The 22535-nt window shown below is 38.2% G+C and overlaps 1 non-coding gene across 1 annotated transcript; it reads right to left on the bottom strand.

Annotated features, from left to right (window-relative positions):
• Nucleotides 1-20864: 20864 nt before the first annotated feature.
• Nucleotides 20865-20938, bottom strand: TRNAV-AAC (transfer RNA valine (anticodon AAC)). Its single transcript has one exon. It is a non-coding gene; the product is annotated as a tRNA-Val (tRNA).
• Between the last annotated feature and the right edge of the window lie 1597 nt (nt 20939-22535).

The following is a 22535-nucleotide window of genomic DNA, read 5'->3' as shown; positions in this document are numbered from 1 at the left end:
GTACAATTAAGGGACGCTTAACTGACCAACTCGCTACACAAAAGCTGCGGCCTGGAATTCCTGAGATTGTAAAGCAGCCGAAGTAAAGGGGAAAAACAGAACAGAAAAATGGGGGCGGGGGCAGAGATGTACCACCACAAGTTATAAGCCAAAAATGCAGTTGCCCTTAGGAGTACAATAAACCTGATTCATACACTACACCCATGTGATGGAGAAAGTAAAAGAAAACCTGTATAGATTCTAATAAATTGAAGACTGACAGGCAGTTCCCAGGCATTGGAAAGCTACTATTTGTATGGTTATATTGCTGGAAAAGATCCCTAGAACATATTCAGCTTATGGTAACAAGCATTCTCCCAGACATCTGTCTGGGAACAGTTTAGGATATACACAGGATGGGGACTACTCTTAAAACGGTTGCTGCCATGTGGCTATCTTGTTTTGCAGAGTAAGAGAGTTCAGTAATGGGCTGTTTGGGTAATTTGACCTCAGGGTTAGGAAGTGGCAGGAATTTATTTTTATAGATGAAAATGGAGTGATTTATTTGCAAGAAATCCCACTGGAGATGATAATTTTCCCCAAGTTTAGGACTTGTGTCATATAAGGGTGGTTCATGTAAGCAGATGCCTCTAGCAAGTTTTGTTCATGCTGCTTTTGCTGCCTCTTTACCCCGTTCAGCTCTGCTTTTCCCCTTCCTATTTGCTTCCTATCTCTGAAGTTAACTGTTGTGACTCTGTCATTATTTTTCTGATAAGGCTCTCCCTTTTGATAGTTGAAGGGAAAACAAGTGGGAACGCATAGGTGGTGCAGTGGAGCACTAGTGTGCTCCATGTTAGCTCAAAATCTTATAGGGACAGTGTGGTGCAAAAAAGGGGGCACATTTACCACTGTTTATTTCAAATTGAATCTCTCTTATAGGATGTGAAAGGGCCGTATGGTTCCCTTCATCCAGTTTCAGTGGAAAGGAGAAGATACAGGAATTCATAAAGCCCATGTAATTAACAGTAAAAATCACATCAAATATGTACACTTAAAATGTCAGAGTGGCCCTGACCGAGCATATTATCTGGATTTCAGTACATGATTGCTCTCCCACTTACAATACTGAATCTCCAAGGTGACAGTGTATGTGCATATGCTTGTGGGTGTATTACGTTTTCCTTGCATCTAGTATGATGAAAAGCAAACAATCTGTAAAGACAAATGCTTCTTTATTTTTTCATGTGTGGGAAGGGAGTAAACTGGAACATCATGTTCTCTTGCTCAAATCTATGTAAATGGAAGTTAAATGCCTTTGGAATAGCTAAGAAAATAAATTAGAAAAAAAGGAGAAGGAACAAGAAGCAGAAACCACTTCTTTGGCTCTGTTTTGAATCAGTCTTGGCATTCAGAGAAGATGCTGGGGCAGCTGCTACAGGAAACCAGGCAGGAACAGTTAAACTATTGTATAAAAAGAAGAAAATGACTGCTAGTTAAAAAATGCAAAGCCGTAGCCATTGGTAATATACATGGAAATGTGCTTGGCAGTAACTGCGAAATCAGGGACAGAATGCAGATGGCTAAATGGCAGTGTCAGAAGCATCTTCTTCCACTATGCTCCCTAGGGCAAAAAACATTTTTGAGATTCATGCCTTGTACCCGTATTGTCCAGGAGGTTCATGTTCTGAGATTTCCACTGTAGCTTGAACTGGACAGTAATGCTACCATTTATGATAAAGTGTATGTAAAATATGTAAATAACACACAACAATAGTGTCTGTTGATTAAATGGATATGAAAAATTATTTTTATAGTTCATAACTCTATATAACAAAAAGGATATGAGTTCTTTCCATTAACTATTCAGGAGAGCTGAATGTGACAAATTCAGACACAGACATCTGCAATTTATGTAGATGACTGTCAACCAAAATGTTGTGAAGTCATTAACTAAATAAACCTTACTACATCCCCTTTTCAGATTTATTCACAGTGGAGGATATGTTGTAAATAGTAGCACTTACGGTAAAAGTGACCATTTCTTAGAATGTTCTGGAAAAGACTGAAATCACACAACTTGGTGCTTTAACACAAAGTTTAAAATTGAAGTGAGGATAAGCCCTAAATAACTCCACAAAGTATGTGAAATTCTTTCAAACAAAAAGCTAATTAGTTGTCAAATAGATCCCACTTGATATAAATGTATCAACTGAAACCAATTTATTATGAGAGGCAGGAAGGAAACATCTTCACCACAATCTTGCAGTAAGAAAACAGACGCAATGCAAACTGCAGTACCATGCTGTGTAACTGAACAGTGTAACATTCATCAAAATGTAAAAGGCTGAAGACTGTCAGAATCCACATTTCTTACATAACAGAAAAAGAGTAACACAAGATCAAAAAAGATTTATTAGGTATACTGTGGACTTAGGCTGAAATCAGGCATCTAAAATTCTTCAAAATCTTCCTTCAACTTTCATCTTTCTTGAGAGATCATCACTGTAGACATTTCTGAAAGCATATCACTGTTGTACCTTAAAATTCCCTTGAGCGTTTAAGGTAGGATTCATACCACTTGACTAGCTGTTTGAAAATTAAGCACCTAGATTAAGTAAAAGTGTTTCCTTACATAACTAATAAAGGCATGTAGGTACCTTCAGAGCATGATTCATTCCATCCTAAAATGAGATTCAGTGTTAGACAGCATGTGGTTTCACAGGGAAGCCTTTTTTTTATCATGTGTCCATGGTAGGCCAAAACACCATTGCCCAGCTGGTTATGCAAAGCCTGACTGTGTGTATCATCTCCTTCATGTGATCAAGTTATTTGTTGCAAAAATTAAAATATCATGATGTCTTGCAGTGAGACATAATCCAGCAACAAAATTTTCAGAAGCCTTTCTGTTCAGTTTATCAATATAAACACACACAGGCAAAACCACACATAACCATTCACATACAAGTCATTCATTCCTGGTTACAGAGTTGCAGCAGTAATTGGAAGTCCAGTCCAAACTGTATGATTAGAAGTGGAAGTTGTATGGGCACATGAGTTGATTCTAAGTCTTGGAAAAGCTCTCTCATAAGGTTTTGTTATTGTTCACCTTACATACAATTCTGAAGCCTTTGTTCACTCAAAAGAGCAGCTTCCTCCCACCTCCCCGCCCTTTAGGTATGATCTGAGTCATAGGATACTTGATATATTACAGTTTTTTGCTTCTCCCTTTACCTTTATTTGTTGATTCAACACCCCACCAGCTTGCCAGTTACTGATATCCTTGAGAAACACCAGCCCTTTGGCTCTTCACCTTATTAGATCAGCCAGTCCTTGGAAAACTTTCACATAAAATTTTTACAGTTCAGTGTTATGTTTCATCACACATTTAGCACTTTTTTGTTCATCAGCCTTTTACTCTGGCAATGATTTCTCATGCCAAGGGATCACATTCATTCCCCTAAGGGGCCAGATGGGATCCACCCGAGAGTACTGAGGGAGCTGGCAGAGGAACTTGCCAAGCCACTTTCCATCATCTGTCAGCAGTCCTGGTTAACAGGGGAGGTCCCTGATGACTGGAGGCTTGCCAACGTGACGCTCATCTACAAGAAGGGCCGGAAGGAGGACCAGGGGAACTACAGGCCTGTCAGCCTGTCCTCGGTGCCGGGGAAGATTATGGAGAGGTTCATCTTGAGTGAACTCAACAGGCAAGTGCAGGTCAACCAGGGGATCAGGCCCAGCCAGCATGGGTTCATGAAAGGCAGGTCCTGCTTGACCAACCTGATCTCCTTCTATGACCTGGTGACACACCTGGTGCATGAAGGAAAGGCTGTGGACGTCATCTACCTGGACTTTAGCAAAGCTTTTGACACCGTCTCCCACAATATTCTCCTTGGGAAGCTGGCAGCTCATGGCTAGGATGGGCGTAGTCTTTGCTGGGTAAAAACCTGGCTGGGTGGCCGAGCCCAGAGAGTTGTGGTAAATGGAGTTCAGTCCAGTTGGCAGCCAGTCACGAGCAGTGTTCCCCAGGGGTCTGTTTTGGGGCCAGCCTTGTTTAATATCTTTATTGATGATCTGGATGAGGGGATTGAGCGCACCCTCAGTAAGTTTGCAGACGACACCAAACTGGGTGGGAGTGTCGATGTGCTGGAGGGTAGGATGGCCCTGTAGAGGGACCTGGACAGGCTGGACCGATGGGCCGAGGCCAACTGTATGAGGTTCAACAAGGCCAAGTGCTTGGTCCTGCACTTCGGTCACAACAACCCCATGCAACGCTACAGGCTTGGGGAAGAGTGGCTGCAAAGCTGCCTGGCCAAAAAGGACCTGGGGGTGTTGGTCGACAGCCGGCTGAACATGAGGCAGCAGTGTGCCCAGGTGGCCAAGAAGGCCAACAGCATCCTGGCTTGTATCAGGAATAGTGTGGCCAGCAGGAGCAGGGAGGTGATAGTCCTCCTGTACTCGGCACTGGTGAGGCCGCACCTCAAATACTCTGTCCAGTTTTGGGCCCCTCAATACAAGAAAGACATTGAGGTGCTGGAGCGTGTTCAGAGAAGGGCAACAAAGCTGGTGAAGGGTCTGGAGCACAGGCCTTATGAGGAGCGGCTGAGGGAACTGGGGTTGTTTAGCCTGGAGAAGAGGAGGCTGAGGGGAGACCTTATTGCTCTCTACAACTCCCTGAAAGGAGGTTGTAGTGAGGTGGGTGTTGGTCTCTTCTCCCATGTAGTTAGCAATAGGACGAGAGGAAATGGGCTCAAGCTGTGCCAGGGGAGGTTTAGGTTGGATATTAGGAAAAATTTCTTTACGGAAAGTGTGGTCAAGAATTGGAAGAGGCTGCCCAGAGAGGTGGTTGAGTCACCATCCCTGGAAGCATTCAAAAAATGGGTAGACGTGGCACTTTGGGACATGGTTTAGTCTAGTCTACCCTTAATTGGTTTAGTGTGGACTTGGTAATGTTAGGTTAATGGTTGGACTGGATGATCTTAAAGGTCTTTTCCAACCTAAACACTTCTATGATTCTATGATTCTATGATTCTAATTTTTTGTTTCTTTGTTTTTATGAGACTTTATATCACTTTATATGATAATGGTAAACTTATTTTCTATCACATGACCAAAAGAAGGGCATCAGCTGGCATATGACTGTGTCTGCCCTCATCATCTGACTACATATAAACATATCCTCTAGGTGTGTCACACACTGCAAATTCAGCCACTCATATTTCAGCCAGGGTGTCAATATTTTGACTGAGAAGAGGAGGCAGTGAGGAATTTGGGAAAAAAAAACCAAAACCTTTTGATAATTTCTATATGTGATGTGCATCTATTTCACATGGAAAGGAGAATATTAACAAAAATTATCTGATTTTTCTATTCCTTATCCTATATCCGAATATGCCATAGTGAAAAGACATATTTGTAGGAATTTGAGGGCTGGATATTCATAAGGATATAAGGTATTGAACCTTGGTCTATCATTTCTTCTGTTGAGGAAAGGAACAAATGAGAGAGGATGAACAAATGAGAGAATATTCTGGTGATCTTTTGATTAAGGCACTGTCCTTAGGAGAAAATGCATGTTTTAATTTCTTTTTTCAGAAGACAGCAGAGTACAGTCTGAAAACAGAAGTTTATCACAACACAGGTACAGAGGCACTACTGAGAAGGAAGGAACAAAAATGACTTAACCTTAGACAACAGGACTGTTTTCTCCCTTTTTCTATCATCTTTCCTAATGATTTTCCTACAGTTCTTTTCATTATTTTCTCCCATCAGAATAATTGCAAGAAAATGTTCTGACACACTGTGAGCTGTACCTCTGTGCTTTTACCCCTTTCTATTAGTGATTTTTAGTTTTAGGTCTTTGTTTTTGTACTAGTGTATATCTATCCATATAAACTTGTAAGATTGTCTTATACTGAAAAAGACAACCTCTCTTACATTCCTACCAATCTGAAAGAAGAATATGTTCAAATAGGCTTCTTCATTTATTTTGCTTATCTATTCTAATTTAGCAAGGAGTGTGAAGCAGGCATAGTACATGTTTTGCTCTGGCTGGGTCCAGAAAAGGACCTGGGGGTCCTGGTGGACACCAAGTTGAGAGGGAGCCAAGCTCTTTTAGTGATGCCCAATGGCAGAACCAGAGGCAATGGGCACAAACTGAACCACAGAAGGGTCCCTCTGGTCATCAGGAAACACTTTTTTTACTGTGAGGGTGACTGAGCACTGGCACAGGTTGCCCAGGCAGATTCTGGAGTCTCCTTTCTTTTCAAAAGGATATTCAGAAGCCAGCTGGCTTTGGTCCTGGCCAACTGGCTTTAGGTGACCCTGCTTGAGAAGGGAGTTGGACCAGATGACCTTCAGAGGTCCCTGTTCTGTGAGTCTGCAATTTTGTGATTATATGTATGCACATATACACATTTGCATACACAAACGTATAGTAGAAATGTACATGAATATGCAGTGGGTACTAGGCCTAGAGGATACATAAATATCCAATCACGTATAACACACACATATCAATAAAAAGAAGCAGAGATGTCTGCTTGTATTACTGAGCTGTTCTTATTTGCATTTCATGTAGGCATTTAGCTGAGCGAGAACCTATATTAGGCATGTGAATAATGTTAAAGACTACCTCTAGAAAACTACACCCATGTTCCACAAAAGTTTTTGAATTTTCAACTCATATTTATATACTCAAGTTTTCAATGAAAACTTTTAGGAACCTAAAAATGAACCTGAAGCTTAAATGTCTTTCTCTATTTTGATAGGTAAGATGCAAATTATCTTTTTGTTTAAATACGTTGCTGAATCTAAGCCTTAGTTACACTACATAGGCAATATGATAACAGAATTTTTAAAAACTGTGTGTGATTAATAAAATGGTTTAGTCACTTTTGGTTTGTTTTTACTTGTTTACCTGCTTGTTTTTATTATATTTGTTTCCTTGCTTGGTTGTTTTTTGGGTGTTATGGAGAAGTACTGTGAAAGTACTTCTTTCACAGAACTAAACAGACATTGTTCCTTCAGGATTAAGATTAGGTTATATCAAAAATGCTTGTTAATGTACACTTAAGAGATCTGGAATTGTAATTCATGTATTTCATCTACCTGTTAGAGCCATTAGGCTTTGCAAATAATACAGAGTTCACAATATATACTTTAATGTTTCTTAGTCCTTGGACTGTATTATGTCTTGGTAATGTTAGGTTAATGGTTAGACTGGGTGATCTTAAAGGTCTTTTCCAACCTAAATGATTCTATGGTTCTATGATTCTATGATGTTAAATGCATGAAAAATCTCACATAAATATTGATTGAACTGTGTGTTGTAAACAAACAGTGTGCCTCAATAGGCTGTCAGATTGTACCCCAAAGTTTTACATCATTGCAGTTGTTTTTGGCTGTAAGAGAGGTGTCAGACCACACTCACCAAAACCAACAACTAATAAAAGTTTCCTTCAATCCAGTTTCAGCAAAGTAATCATGTTGAATAAAATGGATTTATAAAGAATTCTAAATGTTGCAAATAAGTAAAGCACTAGCTGCAATATTAAACTTAATTATTTTAATGGTAATGTAAGTTAAGTGGTAATGTCTCTGTTTAAGAGCTTGAAGTGCTAAGGAGAAATATGTGATTTTGCCTTTGGTCTTTTGCTATATCTACAGATGGCCAGTGTCAGTACTAGTCAAGAGATGCTCCTGCAGAAGTAAGAAGCAGGGAAGGTTTTAAGTTAGATAAAAGATGTCCTTCAAATTGAAGAATGAGTGCTGGTAAGACATCAGTTCAGGGAACGGGAAAGCCCTACAGGGACATCCTACAGCTGGGAATCCAGGACAGTTGGAAGGAAAGAAAATTAACATAAATATGACATATTTATTTAGACTACGATTCATAGAAAAACAACAGACTCTTTAAACTAGTCATTAAGTAAAATTATACAAAATTATAAATTGAAATGTTTCCTACTTTGTACATTACTTTAGCATTATTTTCTTGAGAAATTGTCCACCAAAGGTGCTGTCTCTCTGCTGCCTTCCTTTCAAGTTCGTTGTCCAATGAGAATAATTTGAAAAAAAAAAAGAAAATAAAGAGAATATGACTATAACTTCCATATTGAGTTATAAAAAATTAACTTTGGGGTAGAGTATTTTGAGCATCAGCAACATAATTGATCTCATAAAGACTTCTTCTGATGTAAAGATCTTCGCAGATCACAGAAATCTATGTTGAAAAATGCCTGAAAAAATTCACATAGGAATAAATGTTATAGATACATGCACACACACATACACACATATATGCACTTACATATGCATGTACATATATATATATAAACACAAAAGATGTGGAACTCAGCAAAAATGTCGAATGTGAGATGGGCCTGTGGCCAGCAGCTGAGTACACATGGTATAATTTAAAAAATATTAACATTGTCAAAAAATTTTAAAAATTGCCAGCATGAGCTTTTGACACATACCTACTCTTTACACAAACTGCACATACTGAGAATGGCTGATATGTCATGAAATATGTAGAAGTTATTATGATTCAAACTGGAATACATGTTGGGACTGATGTGTTGGACAGATCAAATAATTATCTTGCTCAATTGACTAAATAATATCCTATTTGATTACTTCTGGTTGAGCAAATTATCCATTTTCTTTAGAAATGCAGAATTGTATGGTATATAATATGCTAAACGTATGAATCAGAAAAATGGTGAGACTGGACCTAAGAAGAAAGGTCTGCCTGCACAAGTGTTTAGTGTTCTTTGAAATACTCTAAACCACTTGAGAGATCAAAAGAAGACTGGTGAACATGAAACTCTTTAGGACAGGTAGCTGGAGAGCTGGTTATAGGACATCTCAGATGACACCAGAAACTTACGCTTAATCAACTGAATTAAGCCATGGCAATTTTCTTTGCTATGTTTTCATTGACCGTAGCATCAATGAATATCATGTTAGGCATTTGGCATTAGATATTTGGCTCACATGTGGTTGCCTTCATGTGTGCATGTTTACCTGTGGAAGACATTCCCAAAGTGTCTGTGAGTAAACAGCAATCAGAAGTCTGATCAGCTTCTTCAATAACTGCATTGTGAATCACAAGTTAAAACTGTTTTGGAAAAAGAAGCGGTACTCATGGACACAGTGGAAAAGGGAAAATATTTTTTCTTATGTGTGGCTGTGAAGAGTTGTTTTAGATTTTGTAGTCAGTGAAACAACCTTGGGAACTTTCAGACAAATTAGAGAGATTAAGATGAATCATATCAGACCCTTATTACCATAGATAGCTGCAACATCAGCTTTTGCGTTGGTCTTAAAGCAGAATGAAGTGTCTTGGAAAATAATGCCCTCAGCTCAATGACTTGGTTGATTTTTAATTGCCAGGCCATGTCTTAGGAAGGTATTCCAGCTTATCATCTGCAGCTGCCTCATATACATGGGACTCAGCCCCGGAGCAGCGTATGTATGCATACTAGCCCCACTTATGACATCTGTCGTATGTGGCAGGGCATTCATCACATGGTTGCCTGTGGTTCTGTCTGTACCAGATGTATGCAAGAATTGCTGTGTGCAAGTTCACCCCAAGGAACATGGCTTATATCAGGCTGTTGGGAAATTTTGTTGTAAATTTTTGATGTTGGTTTCTGTTTCTTTATCAGTTGGTACTAAGCTGTTACACAGTTGATGTTGCATATGTGATTAGTAAAAACCTGCAATGTCTCCTGTTGCTACTTGAAGCTCTTGACTTGTCAGGCCTCTGTAATTGCTTTCTCAAGCAACTGACACATGAGTGTCAAGGTACAGACTTTCTGACATGCAGTGATCTGTGATGCCATAAACTATATGACTCCATATCATCTTGTCCTGAAGACTGCAAATGAAGGTGCCAAGCTTTGCTAGAATTTAAAGCGTGTGAAAAAATTTTCCACACATTCCCACTCTGTATAAATCAGTCATATGTGTAAAGAAACAAAAGAAGGAATTGAAGGGATTAAGACATATTTCAAGGGGATAAAAGAGCAAAAGCAAACTCACCAAGGAGAACTGTATATGAAGATTTCCTGAAAAAGTAAAGGAAAGCATTGCAACTTCTTAACAACCCATGTATTTACACTCTAATAACAGTCTTCATAAATTGTATTACTACAGAAGCCCCAACTATTACAGCTTTGTGCAACTTCATTTCCTTTCTCACCACTGATGAGTGCAGATGTATTGACTGAGGAAGTCAATCAGGATCTAATTTTCTAATGATTTTGACATGCAAAAAAAATTAACAAATTATAAAAAATTGTAAATAAAGAATGTACATTCCGTTCATGGCAGTAGGGACATACACAATATGTAGCCTTCCAAGCAATATATTTATCTCACTACTGAATGGAAGAGATCTTCCCCCCCCTACTCCTTTCTTAAGAGGCAGCTGATCATGCAGAAGCAGAGTAGAGAAAGTAAGTGATCTCATCTTCATAGTTAATCAGCTGGCAAGAAATATGGAAGGCTTAAACCTTTTTCTTTCCACAAATCCTCCTGTAAGCTCCCTTGCACCAGGGTTTAGCTCCCTGTCAATTTTAGCTTGTTTAATTAACGCTTTTCAGTAGATATAATGAAACGTTTAGACTGGTTTCCAGAGACTCCTAAAACAAAGATTTTATCAAAGTTTATTGTCTCTTTGATAGTACTGGTGACAACTGTGAAAGACTTTGTGGAAGACGGAAGTGACAAATGAATGGTTGCACTGCTTCTTCCCAACAATGAGAAAGACATTTGGAATTAATGTCTTACATAAAGCCTACTAAAGTCCATCTGAATTTGAGTCTTTTGACGCAGAATCAATTTGGAATTAATGTTACAATGGAGTGAACTCAACAGGGTATCAGTTGTTTAACAGTCCTTAGTCAGTCGACACCTAGAAATCATCTCCTATTGCAAGCTGGAAGTAGAGATTACCCTTATGGCCATAAACACGGAAGAAATGAAACAACAAAGAATACACAAGAATAAAATTGGTGCACACAAGTTGGATTTCATTTTGCCATTATGTAGAGGCTGTATTCTTATCAAAATACAGTTGTCTGGTTTCAGTTGAGATATTCTGGGATAATCTGTCTAGTCTCCTGAAGTGCGTCCAGACAGATGTTGTTTTCCTGTATTTCTTTGTCCTACATCTGCTAGTTCTTTTATGGAGGTATCATGCACCTCATGGCATCTGAAATAATAAAAATGCCTATGTTTAACACCACATTTGTTATTTAAGTTCCTATTGTGTTCAACATATTTAGTTCAATCTAATTGGTAGTGTGAGATTCAGTTGCTTGAATATAGTCATCCATTGTCATTTCAGGCAATTTAGATTTTCTAAAACGCTGGAAGCCTTTTATTATTCAGGGTAGACATGATGCTGTGTTGAGCTTTGTAAGAAGTGAAACATGAAAGGTGAAAAAATGGAATCTGTATGTTCTGTAGGTACAAGCCATAAAATGTAAAAATATACCCTCCACCTTTGTTTTCAATCCAGAATGAAAATATTATTTAAAAAAAGTAAATAAACTTATTTACATCAGTCAAGATTTTTGCCAGACTTGTAGAACATCTACTTTTAAAGGACTAGATTCTTTGAAATTGATTAATTCTGAAACTACGTGTTGTTTCACTGTCTAAAGCCATGTAGGCTTCATGAAACTAGAAAGTCAGAGATGAATGAATTTAGGCAATTGTAAAAGCAATTGTTTAAGGGAATTTTGTGAGAAAGCATGCCCTTAAGTTTGAGTTATATATGTGTTTGTGGGATTTACTATGTTTCAAAACATTAAGTAATATCATAAAGAATACTAAGGCAGAATTTAAATAATCAGTTCAGCAACATGTGGGTATAATACAGGAAATAAGTGGTTTTGTGGCTGTGGACAAGGCATGTATTCCTGTGTGATCTAAAATCATTACTAGTGACTTAGAGTTGAGGGTGTAAGTGTAACCTGTGAAACCTGCTGTAACAGTAACTAGGGAAAAGAAGGAATCCAGTGACTCCTTATTTATCTCACATTCATTTCTTAGAAACAACAGCAACAAAATAACAGGAGTTAAATGCAAAATAAAAAAAATAGTAAAGTAATAAGAACTCATACAGTTCCAGTGTAACATGGAATATGTTATATCTTTTTTTTTTTTTTTACATTTAATATTTGACTGAGGATTTTCTGATATACTAAATACATCTCTCTGTCATTTGCTTTTTATAGCTGCCAATGGCCAAATTCTAATATTAGATGCGAATTGACAAAGACAAAAGTATTTGGATTTAAATAGATTCATGAATATGTGAATATTGATATGTGTTTCAAATAAATAGGCTTGTATCATGCACCCTCAAGTCACTGAACAGCAAATTTTGTAAAAGTAAAAGCTTTGGAAATCATATATACATGAGTTATTGTATTTTAAATATAGATCACATGGTCAGGGGAAAAAACACATTCTTGAAATCCCAGGAGAATTTTCAAATAGAAAATTGAGTCCATTTTTGTTGAATAAATAGTTATGTCTGTCACAGAAGAAGTTATAATATATGAAAATAAGTCACTAAATTAAAACATTTTGTGACAGGCAATGGAATGAATGATTGTATGGAACTGTGTGAATGAATGAACAAATGGAAATGTGTAAGTTTGTACTTTCATGTAGTTACACATACACAAGTATTTGCATTGGAACTGAACAAAAATCAGAAAAAATCTTACCTGGTTTTAGCTTATATGTTAACATTTTTTTTCCCTCTGAAATATCAGTTTCAACACTGGTAAATTAAAATACACTATTGCTCTGATTTTGAAATGAGAAAATGTCTTTTAATTAACCCTTGTTATTATAACTAGAACAATATTAAAGTCGAAGTTTTCCTAATTTAAATTTCATAGAAGGATATAATGATAACAAAGTGAGAAGATCATGTACTCAATATTCTTCAGAGTCTGCAGCCTCCAGGAAGAAAACCCATGGATCTGTGGCAATCACAATGAGAGAAGCTGCAATTAATCACCCAGATGAGAATGATATGCATAGAAGACAACTAGCTTGCTGCCAGAAAAGTCTTGCTACAATTTCTGTTTAAACATACATAGGTCTTACTGCATCTCAGAGTAAAGCATCTTCAGTGCCCACACCTACCTGTGGGTAGTTGACTGAAGACAGAAATCTCAATTGCCTACATGTAGCTGTTCAGTACCACCTCAGGCTCCATGAGAAAATAAGGCCCATCCTTCTTAGGAGAAGTCATCTAACAAACAAAATAACTGTATTCTTCTAGCTCATGTGGAAACTGTGCTTTTACCACATCTTTCTTATATCTTGCTTTCCTTTTCTTCACTTATGAAGAGATGGTCCATAAACTGTATCCCTCAGGAACTATTCCATAACATAAAACTCCACTGAATAATTTAGTAACAGCTTGATGGTTACCATTAGGAAATTATTATGCTTTTTTTCTCATGTACATAAAAACAATAAGGAAAAAAGACATGAATTAGCTATTTGAACAAACAAAGGCAAACTTAAAAATTTAAAGATTCATTTCCTGGTCTCCACTGTAAAAGCTCATTTTTTATTTTGTGGTCTGCAATTAGACAGCAAACAATTGACTGGATCGTGTAACACATGAAGTATCTCTAAATAGAAGTTCAGGTCAGTCAGGATGACCTCACTTATGATTGAAATCTCTTGTCCCTCACCTTGCTGATGCCTATGACTTTCAACTATCTTTTTTTTTTTTCTATGTGGTTTGCTTAGTAATGGCACATAATGTAATTTTGGCTGTTGTTGACTGAACGGGTACAAAACATCTGCCTTTTACACATTAAAAAAACAAAAAAAACTTCTTTCTTCCTCAGGAAATGCTACATTGCCTTGAAATTAGGTGCTTCCAAGCATTCTGGATCATTACAGTAACTGTTGCTCTCACACTGGTCAATTCTTGGACTTACGGTTATGGCTGAGCTCTCCATCAAAATATTGGCCAGACAAAACGTAGATCAGATGCTCTCTGAATAATAGAACAACAATAACAATAACAACAAAACCAATAATAATAATAACAACAGCAACAAGAATAATAATAAAGTTGTGCTAGAAGGGAAATAACTTTTTGTTTGTAAATGTGGTGGGTCGACCTTGGCTGGTTGCCAGGTGCTCACCAAGCTGCTTTATCACACACCTTACTTAACAGGATAGGGGAGAAAATAAAATTAAAAGCTCATGGATTGAGCTAAGGACAATTACCATTATGGACAAAACAGACTCAACTTGGTGAAATTAATTTAATTTATTGCTAAATAATAAGAGAGTAGGATAATGAGAAATAAGAACAAATTTAAAAAACACCTTGCCCTCACCCCTTCCTTCTTCCCAGGCTCAACTTCACTCCCACCTTCTCTACCTCCTCCCCCTGAAGGAGCACAGGGGGATGGGGAATGGGTGTTGCAGTTAATTTGTAACACTTTGTTTCTGCCACTCCTTCATTCCCCTGCTCTTCCCCTGCTCCAGCATGGGCTCCCACCCACAGGAGACAGTCCCCCATTAACTTCTCCAGCATGGGTCCTTTCCATGGGGTGCAGTCCTTCAGGAACAGACTGCTCCAGTGTGGGTCCCCTGCAGGGTCACAGGTACTGCCAGAAAACCTGCTCCAGCGTGGGTTCCTCTCCATGGTGTCACAGCTTCCTTCAGGGCACATCCACCAGCTCCGGCATGGGGTCCTTCATGGCCTGCAGGTGGATATCTGCTCCACCATGGACCTCCATGGGCTACAGGGGGACAACCTGCTACACGATGGTCTTCACCACAGGCTGCAGGGGAATCTCTGCTCTGGTGCCTGGAGCACTTCTTCCCTCTCCTTTTTCACTGACCTTGGTGTCCACAGGGCTGTTTCTCACATATTCTCACTCCTCTCTCCTAACTGCTGTTGCGTGGCAGATTTTTCCCCTTCTTAAATACGTTATCACAGAGGGACTACCAATGTCATTGATTGGCTCAGCTTTGGCCAGCGGTGGGTCCACGCTGGAGCTGGCTGGGACTGTTTTTGTCTAACATGAGGGCAGCTTCTGGCATGTTCTCACAGTAGCCACCCGTGCAACCTCTCCCTCACTACCAAAATCTTGCCATGTAAACCCCATACAGTAAAAAATAGCATGCGTCAGGCCCTGAAATCAGAAATAGAGAAAATATTTTTATATATATATATGTTTAGTCACTTTAACAAGATATTGTTGAAAACAAATTTCTGTATTATTTTACTGATAAAGAATCAGGGAACTAATAAAAATTTCCAATGTGTTTGTGCTGGATTTGGCTGGGGTAGAGTTAATTTTCTTCATAGTAGTACCTAGTATGGGGCTATGTTTTGGATTTCTGCTGGAAACAGTGTTGATAACACAGAGATGTTTTTGTTACTGCTGAGCAGTGCTTACACAGAGTCAAGGCCTTTTCTGCTTCTCACACTACCCCACTAGCAAGTAGGCTGGGAGTGCACAAGAAGCTGGGAGGGGACACAGACAGGACAGCTGATCCCAACTGACCAAAGAGATATTGTGTGTGCCCAGGTGGCCAAGAAGGCCAACAGCATCCTGGCTTGGATCAGGAATAGTGTGGCCAGCAGGAGCAGGGAGGTGATTGTCCCCCTGTACTCGGCGCTGGTGAGGCCGCACCTGGAATACTGCGTCCAGTTTTGGGCCCCTCACTACAAGAAAGACATTGAGGTGCTGGAGCATGTCCAGAGAAGGGCAACAAGGCTGGTGAAGGGTCTGGAGCACAGGCCTTCTGAGGAGCGGCTGAGGGAACTGGGGTTGTTTAGCCTGGAGAAGAGGAGGCTGAGGGGAGACCTTATTGCTCTCTACAACTCCCTGAAAGGAGGTTGTAGCGAGGTGGGTGTTGGTCTCTTCTCCCAAGTAGTTAGTGATAGGATGAGAGGAAATGGGCTCAAGCTGCGCCAGGGGAGGTTTAGGTTGGATATTAGGAAAAATTTCTTTACGGAAAGGGTAGTCAAGCATTGGAACAGGCTGCCCAGAGAGGTGGTGGAGTCACCATCCTTGGAAGTGTTCAAAAAGCGGGTGAATGTGGCACTCTGTGACATGGTTTAGTCTAGTCTACCCTTGTTTGGTTTAGTGTGGACTTGGTAGTGTAGGTTAATGGTTGGACTGGATGATCTTAAAGGTCTTTTCCAGCCTAAACGATTCTATGATTCCATACCATATGACGTCATGCTCAGCATATAAAGCTGGGGGAAGAAGAAGGAAGTGGGGGGACATTCAGAGTGATGGTGTTTGTCTTCCCAGGTAACCATTATGTGTGATGGAGCACTGCTTTCTTGGACATGTCTGAACACCTACCTGCCGATGGGAAGTAGTGAATGAATTCCTTGTTTTGCTTGGCTTGCACGCGCAGCTTTTGTTTGACCTATTAAACTGTCTTTATCTCAACCCACAGGTTTTCTCACTTTTACTCTTCTGATTCTCTCACCCATCCCACTGGGCAGGGGGAGCGGGCAAGTGGCTGCGTGGTGCTTAGTTGCTGGCTGGGGTTAAACTACAACAGTGTTCCAGTAATTTTCACTAGAAAATTGAAACTTCTGTTACATTTTATAAAACTATATTTTACTTCAAATTAAATCTTTAAAGTTTTCTGAAACTAACTAAGTTTTGGTCTAAAACTACACAAAAGCACTAACACATTCAATGCATCACAGTGAAACAGGACATAGTTTGGCTTATAGTTGGTAAATAACAGAATCTGAGATAATATTGTTTCCATTAGCAAAATACAGGGATTAATTCATTAAAAATAACAGCATTGCATTGATTTAAATTTGCAAGCTGAAATCTATTTGCCTGAATTGAGTAAGATATGCATTAGTCATTGGTGGCAATATTATTGGTCTTTTAGTCTGGGTTTTTCTCAGTTCTGTTTGCAAATGGTTTATGTTTTGAATGAAGTGTTCTGCTGATTATTTCAATATGATTTTCCTGAGCTTATGGACCTTTGCTAATTCCTTATATTTTTTGCTTATAATAAGCAATGAAATAGCAGGTTATAGAAATTTTGCAGTTGGCATATTCTTGCATTATCAAGGCTAAATAACTGCCATAATAGGGTAAAAAATAATAGACTGCAGCAGTTGAAGATCATTACAATACATTAACAACAGCTGCTGCTGACAGACTAAAATTGCTATGCATGTTTCCCTATCACTTTTTTCTAAAAACGCTACTTCTCAAATATCTAAAATGCTAACACTTCTGACAAAATTAATCCCTCTCAAGTAGAAATAAGTAAATATTTTCTATTTTCTTAATCTTTAGGAGCTTGGGTACTACTATGAAGACAGTCTGCAGGAAAAGTACCATAGTTCAGAAAGGTGAAAATAAAGTCATATTTCAGGACAGCTGCATGTCTGATGACTTCTGGAAGAATATGTATTAAGTTCTCAAAAAATCAAGAACTTCAGTCATCAGAAAATGTCAACAGATTCTATTCAGAAAAGGTTGTTCAGAAACAATTACCTAGGCAGTATTTTGTTTCTCAAAATATGACAATGTTAGCAGTTTCTCAGTTTCTGTTTCTGAATAATTCCTTCTTTCCTCTTATTTTTCTAGTCAATAACATTTTGATCAATTGTTATAATGGAGTTTTCTTGATTAAGAGAAGACTTGTCAATGTTTATTTGAAAAAGCCAGAGACAACGATCATAATTTGTCATAATAGAGCATTTTTTGAGACTACAAGGTCATAGAAGATCATGAATTCCAGTGGCTGGCTAAACTACAGAGAAATATGCAACAGGCTTATCTCATTGCAATAGGCATTTTGGATAAAATTCCATCTGGCATATGGTCCCAGCAACTCCCAGCTGGTGCATGGTCTATTGCACAGTCTACAGCAGCCCCTGGTGGGTTAACACTGGGCAGCAAATCAAAAAGCTGCTTCTGGCTTTCTGAGACACTCAACTGCTGAAATTCAGTGCATCAAAAGCTGTATGAGTAAGACTCAAAAAGTTCAGTGGTAATGAGGAAGAAAAAATAGTTGCATGAAAAGGCACAAAAATGTTCATGCTGTCTAGCTGGGAAATTAATCTGTCCTTTACAATCAGAAAAGTAGATCAATTCTTGAATAAGTATTAAGGGTAGCAGTGAAGAGTTGTACAGTGACTTAGTGTCATAAACACTAACCTCATCTTTTGCCACAGCTTTCTCCTTAACAGCTTAGCAAAGTGAATGAATGGGGGAGGGCAAGGGGGCAGAGGCATACGGAGCAAAGCTTAACTCTGTTGATTCGACAAAGACTGTATTCTATTGGCACAGCTAACTGAGGGATTTATTACATCTAAAGATTTGCTTTAAATGAAGCACTAGAGTAAAAAGGTATGGAGAAAAAGCCTTTTTGTGGAAGATCATGATAAACATTTAAATGTGTAAAAGGAAGACCTGCACAGAGGAAAACTGATACATGCGACTTAATAAGTAAATACATCTCAGCCATAGCATAATTAAATGGGAATAGTAATTCAGGATTTGGCACTCTGTTTCCAAAATCTACTGTTTAGATGGAGGGTCTGGAGGCAATTGAACCCATGGTTGTTTATTTGCTCATAAGAACAAGTCTAGACAGTCGTATTATATGGATTTCTCCTGTCCACCCATCTGTATTGATTTCTATATTTTTCATGCACTTAATGGGTAGCAATACTGAGGGATTTTTTACCATTACAGATCATCTACATGATGTGGAAGACTTCAGAACCTCCTTCAAAATTTTATGAATAGTCTTTTGTAGACAAAACAGAAGTAAAATCCCAAACTTGAAGTTGCTAATGGGTGTATTAATATTGTTCATGCCTCTTTCAATTTGAAGGAAAATACATCTCTTCGTGAATACAGACACCTCCAGTGGGAGTTTTAATTGATTCTTATATGGTTTGTGTAATGACAATACATCTCTCACATTTCAGTTTCACCAGAAATATAAAATTAAGGCTTTTCATCTGACAGAATTCCTTCTTAATAGATTTCTAAAAGTATAATAGTCAAAAGGGGAAAAAGAAGTTCTTTGTGGCTGCCTCAATTAAAAAATGTGTGTCACTGAAGTATAAGCATACATTCCTGGCCCACTAAAATTATTGGTTTTTACATTATCATAATTACTAAATTTGGAACAGGTGTCCGTTCATCAATGGATTTTTTCCTATGAAAAATACTAAGACAACAATAAAGCTTAAGAAAACTATATTTCTTGGAAAGCAAATGCAGAAGATAGCTATTTGACCATCTTTATAGTTGACAAACTTTATAATGAGACAAACTTTTTAATTGTAATCATTGTTCATTAAGATCTATTACATTTATTACTATTACATAAATTATTATGATCTGATAACATTAACTTAAGTAACTGGCTGAATGCATAAGATAAAGCTAAATTGTACGTTACAAGAAGGAATATTTACTGTCAGACATTGCTATAGAACACTGCAAGTAACCAAGTGTACATGACATTCTACACTAAAAATATTTCAAATGAAAGGAAAATAAGAATGAAATAAAAAATACTCCACAAGATATCAACAACATTACTTAAGAGATCCAGATGGCAATGGATGTTTTTATTAGGCACTTCAGAATTCAGCATAGGAAAGGGAATTAATTTTTTCTTGGTTTTAGAATGGTTCAGCAATGGCAAAAAATAAAGATACTGTTATTTGAAAGATTCTCCAACAGAAAGTGGCTTGCTGATTATTGTTGATTTTTTAGGTAATTTTTAAGCCACATGGGCAATATCCATCTTAATATTTCATATAGATTAGGTGGTGTATTTTCTGCTCAGTTGCACACAGCTCTAAAGATGTTATAAAGATGTAAAGAAAGAATTTTATTTCAGTTACTGCTTAATAGTCATCGTAATTTCCAGTCCAAATTTAGTATCTACAGTTCTGTCTTTTACCTCCATGAAGTACACAATCCATCCCCCTCACCTTGCCATGTTGTGTCCCCACTTTTGTTCATCCATCTACAAGCAAGCAATATTTTTCATCTATTCAAAAATGCAAAACAAATGCTGCCTTAGCAAATAATAAAAAAAAAAAAAGTAGCTTTTCAAGAGTTCTCCAAAGTGTGTCACTTATGATTTTAAACCCAGTATGTGGTTGATTAGCCCACCACATTTAGACCTAAGGAAGGAAATTAGAAAAACCAAGGATTATCCCTGCTCTGCCTTAACAAACAACTGAGTAAGACAGAACTATACGAGGAACACAGACTTACTCACATCCCAAAGGGAGGTTGTTAACACCAAATATTTCAAGAACTATGTTTTCCTCTGCTCACTCCAAGCAAATATATACATGATCTGACTTATTTAAAAAGTCTTCCAGAAGTTGCTTAATTGGGGGGGGGGGGGGGGAGGGGTTTGCTGTCATTCTTTGAATTAAAACCAGGTTTAACTTAATTACACACAAAATCTCTACAAAGTTCATTTCACTATTTATTATTATTGGTAGTCACGTGGTAATGTTGTAGAAGAGTAAACTTGTGAAATCTGAAGCCACACGAAGGCTCCACAAGAAACCTGGCATTAGCTCTCTGTCTCTGCAGGGAAAAAAAAATACTCCTCTCCTTTTGTTATCATCTATTTCTAACTCCTCCTTCTGCCAGAGAACAGCTAGTTTTCTTCTAAACCATGGTCTTTTCCTGTGCTCCTAGCGCGAGAGTGTACCCCCATGCAGTGGGTCTCAGGCAGGGTGCATTGAGCTACCTGGGCATAAGCAGTGCATCTGACATAGAATCACAGAATGCTTTGGGTTGGAAGGGACCTTGAGAGATCATCCAGCCCAACCCCCCTGCAGTGAGCAGGGATTGAACCTGTGAACTTGGCGTTGTTAGCACCATGCTCTAACCAACTGAGCTAACCCCGCTGGTCACGCGTGTGGTGGGACAGGAGGCAGCTTGGGGTGGTAGCTGGAGGGTGCTAGCAGCTGCGGCAAGGCATGGGATGCGTCCCTTGTGCCAGGCCTGCGCTGCACACGCCTCTGCACTGAAGCAGGGGAAGAAAGGTTTATCTCGTGTGGCTGCAGGAGTATTCACACTATTTTAACTCCTGGAAAACCAGAACTTTACATAATTGATTGAATAAAATCTAGAATGCTCTGAAGTCATCAGGGTTATATTCCTGATTTCAGTGTAGCTATGATTAGGAGATGAAAGACCAATATATCTACCGTTTACTTAGCATTAAAATATATAGTACTTTCTTGCTTAAGTGCTCAGATGCTACTGAACTGATGCATCTTGCTGACCAAAAAATGCACCATAATAAAGAATGAAATTAGAACTGTGATAAGAAACCCAATTCACTGTCCCAAGTATGAGACAAGATGGGAATGCGTTTCTCCTTGTAGACAAGTGAAACAACCTTTTAATACTTCAAAACAATGAACGTAACATGAGAAATTGTGTAGCTTAGTAAGTAAACCTTCCCTTGATATTTGGCTGGTATTCATTTCATATAGCAGAAGCATGGTCAGTTCAGTGTTTATTCTGACCTAATTCTTTACCAGAATGAGGTCAATATATCTAAGTGTTGCCCCTTTTTTTAAAGAAACTTCACCAAATTATAATAATAATAAATTCTTCTCCTGATTAGTTCCAATGTGCTAAATAATATAAAAAATACCTCTCAGCAGAAGTTACTGAAGTATTATGACAGTCAATAATTTTATAACTTTGATATTTTATTCCTTATTTGAAATATTCTAGTTACCATGCCACATATAAAGTTAATACCTCATGAGAAAGTAACAAAGACTACTTGGATAAGAAATTATTCTCACATTTCCACTTAAAAGATTAGAAGCCTTTGTATAAAATAAAATTTATTTTTGCTGTGTTCCTTATGGCAGTGACTTGTGCAGCTGCAGTAAGGAATTCAGTTTCTTCTTAGCCCCATCCAAAATGCAATTTTAAGGGTTTCTGTTTATGTCAATAGGTCTTGAAAACCAATTGCTTTGTCTTGGATTTTTTTGCATTGCCTTTAGAGCCTGCACATACTCCCTGAAAGTAGCTTCACTGTGGGTGAATGTAACATTGTATTTCTAAACAATCACATTCCCACTGGATAAAATGGTACTTTCCTATATCTGAGGACTCATTTGTAACCCTTCATAGCATACTTAGACTTTTGATCTTGTAGTTTGTTTTCTGGTAGCTTGGCTATGTCTGGGTATCTTTTCCAAAAAGTTCACATAATCCCTTTTTTCTGAGTCTTGTACTTATGTACAGAATGAAATTTCTTTTTAAATCCTATTGCTGGTTTTGGACAGTTTCAAATTGCTTTTCCAGAGAACCCATTCTTATTCCCAGGTTATATCACTGTCAAGTTGCATTTTATAAGATGATCCTGTCTCTCCATGATCATCTTCAAAATACTTAAATTATTTGATAAAAAAAGTACTTGCATGTGTACTCCAGAGGTAAACATTTGTTTTTAATAAAAGTTTTGGTCATTGAAAACCT

This window comes from Pelecanus crispus, chromosome 1 (genome assembly GCF_030463565.1).
Source record: "Pelecanus crispus isolate bPelCri1 chromosome 1, bPelCri1.pri, whole genome shotgun sequence".
In the NCBI taxonomy this organism is placed as follows: domain Eukaryota; kingdom Metazoa; phylum Chordata; class Aves; order Pelecaniformes; family Pelecanidae; genus Pelecanus; species Pelecanus crispus.
This window is presented reverse-complemented; position numbering and strand designations above follow the sequence as displayed.